We start from the raw sequence: 9303 nt of genomic DNA, 5'->3' as shown, positions 1-9303 counted from the left end.
GGGTATTATTGGCCCACTCTGGAAAAGGATGTTCATGATTTTGTTAAGAAGTGCTACAAATGCCAAATCCATGGAAATTACATTCATGCGCCAGCCCAGGAGCTTCATTCCATCATATCTCCGTGGCCCTTTTCTCAATGGGGATTGAATCTTATTGGCAAGATTCACCCGACATCTGCAAAAGGACACAAGTTTATCATTACAGCCATAGAGTACTTTACAAAATGGATCGAGGCTATCCCTATGACCTATATCACCAGTGTGCAAATTTCAAAATTCCTACTGAATTATATCATATGCCGATATGGGGTTCCCCTTGCCATAGTCACAGATAATGGTCGGCCATTCAAGAATAAAGATGTCAAGGAACTCTGTGAAAAGTTTCACATCCAACACCGTTTCTCTAGTCCATACTATCGACAGGGTAATGGTCAAGCCGAAGCATCAAATAAAACCATTATCAAGATCCTGAAAAAGGTTGTCAATGACGCTGGTCGAGATTGGCATGTACAGTTGAATCTAGCACTATGGGCTTATCGTACTTCTATCCGCACACCTACTGGCGCAACACCTTATTCCTTGGTGTATGGTGCGGAAGCCATTTTACCCTTGGAAGTGGAGATTCCTTCTTTGCGTGTTTCCTTGCAACATCTAATTGATGATGAGATGCACAAAGTCTCTCGGTTGCATCAGCTTGAGATGTTAGATGAGAAACGTCAGACAGCCCTGACACATTTGCAAGCATATCAAAACCATCTTCGTCGCTCTTATAATAAGAAGGTCAAAGGGCGACACTTCAAAGTGGGAGATTTGGTTTTAAAGGCAAACCCAAGAATGCACAATCTACTGACATCATCAAAGGCAAGTTTGAACCTAATTGGGTTGGGCCTTTCATAGTGACTACAACCTATGGCTCGGGGGCATATCAGCTTGCCACCCCAGAAGATGAACCTTTGTCAGATCCTATAAATAGCATGCACCTTCGTAAGTACTGGGAATAAATTTCTATTAGCAGTTCTTCAAATATGATCCTGAAAAAAATACAAAAATATCAAAAAGCTCAAAAAATACAAAAAAAATCAAAAAGCTCAAAAAATACAAAAAAAGTAAAAAAAAGCAAAACATGAAAAAAAAAAAGAAAAAAAGAAAAAGAACAAAAAAGTAAAGAAAAATGATTCACCCTCTAGTGAAAACCTAGCAAACAGGCGCTTTGGGCAAGTACCATGGTGAAAACTTGGCAAACAGGCGCCATGTGTAAAAAGATCATTGCTCCGTCATCTATCATGACCTCTAGCTATGCTTTCTCTCTACAGGTTTATCGTGCCTATCCTTGTCCTGACTCACTGTTCTATTCCAGGCTTGTGATTGGTCAACATCATTGTCTTGCATACTCTAGTTTCTTATGCATATGTTTCAGTCCTGGTCTCTATATATGTCTTTCAAAATTTCATTGGGTGTGTGCCGCTTGTCATGATTATTTACTGGAGCTGTCAAAATTGAAAACTATCCTGAAATAATCCCCCCCCCAAAAAAATATCAAATAATGTCCTAAAATAATCCCTAAAAAATAAAAAAAATGTCCTGAAATAATCCCTAAAAATAAAATAAAGTCCTGAAAAAATCCAAAAAAAAATAAAAATGTCCTGAAATAATCCCTAAAAAATAAAAAACTGTCCTGAAATAAGTCCCTAAAAAGTCAAATAAAGTCCCGAAAACATAAATGATCCCTTTGTACATAGACAGATCGCTGAGCATACATCCAACGAGACTCAATCACACATTGTGCTTTAATGAAATCACGCATTCACAGATGAACTTTTTCAATCAAACCAGACATTCAAACTGATTAAAATTGTCATATCAATCAATCAACATCAATATCATTCGTCCTTGGCACATTATCATGAGTCTTATACAGGGTGTGGTATGCTCGAAACCAGACCGTGTCCTATCTTAGACGGGGTACCGCATGTCCTGAAACCAGACAACATGATCGTCCTATCAACACTTTCAACTTTTGACAATGAAGATCAAGATGTTTTTTTGACTTGTTGGAATTAGCGAGTCTTATCATTTATTGATTTATCTTCGATCATGTTCCTATGTTGCTCGATGATGTCACTGAGTGATTTAGAGTGACCGGGATGGTTCATGGTCCCTTTCCTTTTTTGTTGTATTTGCTGTTTGTGGAATGTTTGTTACAAACTGGGGCAACTATATCATTGGGTGTTTGTGATAAGTACGTTCACTTTGTGAATGCCGCACATACCTCGACCCTTGATGTATGCACCCTAGGATGCCTCAATAATTCCTTGTGTGCGATGTGTCTATCTTTTGCAAAAAGGGTTGTGTTTCAGCTCTGGCCTTCAATTCCATGATGCTCTGCATCCGTTTTGCTACATTAAAATAAAGGTTCTCACCTACAAAGTGCATTGGTGAAAGTAAGTTTTTCTTCATCTCTAACTGTCCTCTGTCTAATTTCTTCTTACTAACATTTCTTCCATTAGTTTGGGCAGTCAGTTCAGTCTAGTTCTCCAATTTCCCCAGACACATATGCTGCATCCTACATTCATTGATTAGTACATTTGCATTACATCAAGCATTTTATCCATTTCATATTATAAATGCATCAAAAACACATAAAAATATATCCATACATGTTCCACAATGGTACATCAACAGTGCATAAGCCATCCATACATGGAAAATAACTATAAGTCATAACACATTGCATCCCATCATATCGATGCATATCATATCATATATCAAAATAATATCGGAGTACAAAATTGGACTGTCTATCCTAAGTATGGCTCACAGGCTGACTACAAAATGTCAAACTACATATGTCTCTGTCATAAGGAGCACATGCCTCTGTCACTGGGTGCTCCCTCTATCCTTCTCATCCTTACCATGTCTCAAGGATGATGTCCCTCCTATCCCAGGTCCTGGCTATGGTGGTCTCATAGGTCCACTCACCCCCATGTTGCTCACTGACCTCCGAGAACGTGGCCTGCTCTCTGTCCTCGATTGTGCCCGATATGATGCCGCTCTCTGCTCTGGTGGAACTGCACTCTCATATAGTGTCCTCCAATGGCATATATCCTCTCCGGTCTCTACCAACATCTGTGCCATCTCACATGCACTGGAATCCCTAATCAACCCAATATACTCAGTGACTCTCTGCCCTTCTTGCTGTGCCTGTGCTATCACGGTATCTTGAGCCACTGCCAATCTGGCTATCTCTGCTCTGAACTAATCATGCTCTGTCCTCAAGATGGCATTCTGTCTCTCTAATGTTGCAATATGATCATGCCAAGTCACTATGGTAGCCCTTCACATCTCCATCTCCTCTATCCTAGCTGTCTCCGGCTCTATGGGTATATCCTGCAATGATTCCTGATCAGCTGAATCTGGCTCATAATCTTCATCCTCATCATCTCTGTCCTTGTCATCCCCCTCATCCTCTCTGTCCTCGTCCTTATCTCTATCCTCATCATCTCCCTCCTCCTCTCCAGTGAGTGGGAAGTCCTCCTATCTCCTTGGTACTGGAATATCAGGATATGTCAATGGCACAGGCCGTCATCGTGCAAACCATCGCTCATACTCCTCTGTCGTCCCGACATCCATCACATCCGATCTCCAATTCCACTGTCTCTACTGTAGCTGTGTGAAGTCAGCATATGCTATGTGTGGCTGAATCATCCTCCCCCACTGACTCGTCTCTTTGTGCGATTGGGCAAAGTGTGCAGTCCCTCTAGGTACATCCTGTCTCTCTCCAAACTGTCATCTAGCTCTCTCTAGCAAGTACATCTCAATCACCCTCTAGCGGTTCACTGGTCACCCAATTAGGTACCTCTCCTATCTGCAAAATAGTAGCTCCTCACTATCATCTGACCATCCAGGGCAATCAAGATATGGCCTCCATGTGAACTCTCTCAATCTGTCTAGCTCAGGTCGCCAATACAATATGTATCCAAAAGGACCCTGTCTCAGTGCTCCCCCATAGTAGTACACATATGGTCAATGTGGTAATACCTGTCTCTCTACAATCAGTCGACATATGGCTATGTGCTCAAATGCCCATACCTGTAGCAGTGTGACCCCACAGCTCAAAGTCTGCACTCCCTGATATGCTATCTGATGCAACTGAAAATATAGCATAGCTAGTACACATGGTCCCCATGCGTACACAGTCCCCTCTGTTGCCATCCACTCTAGCACTCTTCCCCATCCAATAGGGAATCCACGTCCTCATCTGTCTCCTGCTAGTAGGCATGCTATAACCACTGCTATCACCACATATCGTCGATCATACTCTGATGCCATTGTCTCCCAGCCAATCTCCCTCTCTACGATATCCAGATCATCTGTGTTGCACTCAAACAATCTGCATAAAGTGTCTCTCCCTATCACTGGGTCATACTCTATCATCTCCACATGAATCAGAATGCGGAGGATACGCCATACATCCTCTAGTGTCACAGTCACTTCTCGAGTCGCCAGATGGAAAGAAGAAGTCTTTGAATGCCATCGCTTTGCCAATGCGGTCAGCAGTCCCGTGTTTGCCCTAATCTCAGGCATGAATGTGATATAGTATAATCCAAGTCCTGCTAATTTATCTCTGTCCGTGCTCCTGAGTCTATGTCATAACATGAAGCAGTCAAGTCGGTTCTCCTGCGTGATCAATGGATACTGTCGACTCTGCATCACAATTGGGGCACATTTTGTCAGTTTTAGGGTTTGCTCCTATGGGCTGCATTTCCTTGTTTCATTCACAAATCAAGGTGTTCTTTATCTATTTTGACCTATCCTACCCTTATTCCCCTTTTCGGATCATTCACATGCTATTTTTGATCAAATTTGGGTTCCCAGTGCACAACTGCACTTGTGTGCTGTGTCCTGCGCTTGTGTTGCATCAACTTGCGCCTATGTATAGGTACCTTACACAAGCGCAGGATACCCTACACAAGCACAGGATGCACCTACATAGGCGCAGAAGTCACTTTCTTCATTCCCTGTGGGCCCCGCAATGTCCCGCAAGCAAGCTAAATTCATGAAATTGACAATTTGGGTTTTTGAGATACATACCGCTGCTCCCGGGTCATCCGATCATCTGTAGGTGCGTACACATTCCCTGAGGTGATCTACCATTGGAATGTTTGCCATCTCTCTGCAAGCGTCCTTTTCCAGAGCAACAAATCCTCCTCTTTGGCTAGTGCAAATGAGCTCTTTTCACTCTCTTTGTCTCATTTATAGATCTTTGTCAGTGCATAGATGGACGTGCACTCTCTCCATCTTATGCTGGTCATGGTCTTTTGCACCTTTGATTGCTTTTCATTCATGCATCCAATCTCTGATTTTCAGTCTATTTGCTCCTATCATTTTCTATCATTCTTATCGATCAATTGGCCTCTTTTCTGGATGTTTCCCGCCAATTCCTCGAGGGGGCATGCATATGTCATTGTCAGTGTCTGGGGCATTTTCATTATTTTTCTTTGAAACAATGCTTAGAATCACATTGTCTCAAAGAGGGGCAAAATGTAGACGTCTAAAAATGGTCAACGCTTGCGGAGTCATACTTTAACATTAGCGCATTGCCTTATTTAAGGGTTTTTGCATCGCATTAACATTTCTTCTATGTTACGCACTTGGTTTTTATCATTTGCGAGCATCGAGTCCTTCTTCTGCATTCTTCATTTGTCTCGCTTTTGAATTTGGTCTTGTCGATAACAATCTTTAGTCATGATTTTGGTCGATCTTATCCTGTCACATCAATATGCGTGTTCATTTGTCATCATTTTGGACATCGTCAATCCTAATTAGGGTTTTTTCCTCTTGTCAATCTTGTCATTTTGCAATCAATTCATCATCGATCCTTGTCCTCTGGTCAATCTCGTCAATTTTGCGATCAATTTGTCATCGATCGTTGTCCTTTTCAAACTTGTCATTTTGTGATCGATTTGTCATCAATCCTCATCCTTTTCAATCTTGTCATTTTGTGATCGATTTGTCATCGATCGTCGTCCTTCTCAATCATATCAATTTGGATCGATTAGTCATTGTTCCTCATCAATTGGCGCATTTATCAAATCAAATCGTTTGTCAACATTGGTCCTTTGTTAATCAAAATCATGATCGAATTGACATCAATTATCTTTTGTCAAGACCTAATTGTCGTCCTTGCATTTCTAATTCATCTTCTAAGGGTTTTATGATTTATTCATTTAACCTTGTTTGTCATTTTTCCCTCTAGGTTAAATAATTTATTTATTTATCCTAAGTCTTCTTGTCACAATTAAATATTTATTTAATTGGCTAATTAATTCTCCTCTCTTTGTGAATTAATTAATGAATGAAAAATTATTAATTAATTTACCTAATTTTCCAATTTACTAATTTCTCCTAATTCCTAATTTTCTAATTTTCATCAATTTTCTAATTTCCTAATTTCTAATTCATCTAATTTTCTATTTTCTCTAATATTTCTCCTAATTTCATGGGAATGACATAGCAAATTTGTCATAATTTGTCATAATTATCAATCAATCAATTTTTGACATAGCAATTTGCCATAATTTGTCATAATTATCAATCAATCAATTTCGCATAGAAAGTGTCAATTTGTCATAATTTGTCATATTTGTCATTCTTGGTTTGAAATTTCCTTTCATATCTCTTCATTCTAATCTTGTCATCTCTCCAATTTGTCTATAAATTGGATGAATTTCTTCAATCCCAATTAATCACTTTTTTAAATTGATCCCCGAATCAATCACGCTTCTAGTATTCTTGCGCTACCGTCTTGTCAATCTTGCTTTCACATTATGGTTATGCACTTGAAGGTGAGATCCACAAACAAAGCAATTTGAAGGAGAAAGAAGGACAATGGAGAATCATGGAGGAGACATCTGCATTTGTGATGGTTTGCGTTTGAATTGAATGTTTTATTTCCATATCTCTATTGAATGTTTGTAGGTTTTGTTATCATTGCAATCTGGTTTTGTGATTGAGCTAGTTTAGTGTTTCTATTTGCTTTGATGATTTCCAAATTCCTATCTACAGAGGTATATTTAATTTTTGAAGTTGAACCAGCATCAGTAATTGAAGCATGTAAAGATGAATGTTGGATGAAATCTATGGAAGAAAAATTAGATCAGATAGAAAAGAAAAATACATGGACTTTAGTTCCCTGGCCTAAAAATAAGAATGTTATTGGAAATAAATGGGTTTTTAGAAATAATTTGAATGAAGATGGACAAGTTGTGAGGAATAAGGCTAGACTGGTTTGTAAAGGATATTCTCAGAAGGAAGGAATTGACTATGATAAAACCTCTGTACTGGTAGCTAGGATTGAAGCTGTGAGATTATTTCTTTCTTATGTTGCACATAAGAACTACAGGGTTTATCAAATGGATGTGAAGTGTACATTTTGAAATGGAGATCTTGAAGTGGAAGTTTATACCTAATGAATTTTCACTTTCAGATGACAAAAACATGGTTTGCAAGTTAAAGAAAGCTTTATATGGATGGAAAAAAGCCCCTAGAGCTTGGTATGCAAGGTTGGATAAATATCTTTTGAAGCTTGGTTTCACTAAAGGTAATGTTGATAGTAATTTATATTATAAGATCACTGATGATGACATATTGATTTTTGAAGTCTTTGTTGATGATATCATTTTTGGAGGTGAGGATAAGTTGTGTATGGAATTCTCTGATAATATGAAGATTGGATTTGAGATGTCTATGATTGGGGAGATGAAATTTTTATTAAGTTTGCAGATTACTCAGACTGATAAAGGTATTTTCATCTATCAAACTAAGTATGTTAGAGAGTTGTTGAAGAAATTTGGTATGGAAAATTCTAATTAGTTTGTAGTCCTATGGTTGCAAGTCAGAAATCAACAAAGAAAGATGTATCAACTTCAGTAAATCCTACAAGGTACAAGTCTATGACTGGAGGTTTGTTATATTTGACTCAAACTAGACTAGATATAATGAATGTAGTTTTTATTGTATCAAGATATCAGAGTGATCCTATAGAGAATCATGAGAGTGCGGTGAAAAGGATTTTTCAGGTATTTGCAGGGAACAACTGAATATGGTTTGTGGTATCCTAAAAATGATGACTTTACACTATGTGCATATACAGATGCAGATTGGGCTAGAGACGTTGATGACTGGAAGAGTACATCTAGTGGAGCTTTCTTTCTTGGAAAGAAACTTTTTTAATGGATCAGCAAGAAGTAGTCATGTACTTCTTTGTCTACTGCTGAAGCTGAGTATGTTGTTGTTGTTACTAATTGTACACAAGTTCTATGGATGAAGAAAATGTTGAAGGATATAAAGGTAGACCCTAATGAAAGGGTAGCTATTCACTATGATAACTTTGTTGCTATTGATATATCAAAGAATCTGTTATTTCATTCTAAGACTAAGAACATATCTATCAAGTATAACTTTTTGAAGGAGAAGGTGGAAGCAAATGAATTGAGACTAGTTTATGTGAACACTAAAGAGCAGATTAAAAACATTTTCACTAAACCTTTGCCTAAGGAATCATTTGAGTACTTCAGAGACAGGCTGGGGGTTTCTGGCCCTTTGGTAAAGACTTGAGTGATGCTGATTGGCATCAGTCCGGTATGCATTATCAAAGTTACTATTCATTCCAAATTTATTGTTGGTTCTACTACTGGGGGGAGTAGTCAGTTGTGTCGTTCAAAGGATTTATGATTTATCTTTGATATTTATGTCGGATCTTTGGCATTGATGTCAAAGGGGAGATATATATTCATTAGGGGGAGAGATCTTCAAAGTTAAGCAAGATATCATTCACAGGGGGAGTTTGGTCTATTCGTTTAGAGCTTCATTGCTATATTATTTTATAGGAGATTGTTGGTTGTCTTCCATTGCGGGAGACTTGTTTGGCATTTCTTGTAACTTTGATATTTTTCACATCTAGTGTTGCCATCAATGCCAAAGGGGGAGATTGTTGGAAATTTGGAGAAATTGATTATGTGTTGCATTGATGTTTTCTCATTGATGTCAACACTAGCTATTTTGGTTGTTTACTAGTTTCTGGTTGGTTCTAATAGAGAGGTTGGATTATGATCTGTTATGCTTTTCATTTTGGAATTAGTTTGGATTGGTCATTCATGTATTCCAGATGTGTATCACAATTAGTTGGTTCAAGACTTGATGAATCAGATGCTACAATTTGTTCTAATAAGCCTTTTGGTCACTGGTAAGGGTTTTGAGATTTTGCTAAGGTCAAGAGCTCAAATGTACAAAATAGAGAGACAA

Source organism: Cryptomeria japonica, chromosome 5 (assembly GCF_030272615.1).
Source record: "Cryptomeria japonica chromosome 5, Sugi_1.0, whole genome shotgun sequence".
Classification (NCBI taxonomy): domain Eukaryota; kingdom Viridiplantae; phylum Streptophyta; class Pinopsida; order Cupressales; family Cupressaceae; genus Cryptomeria; species Cryptomeria japonica.
Note: the sequence above shows the minus strand (reverse complement) of the source record.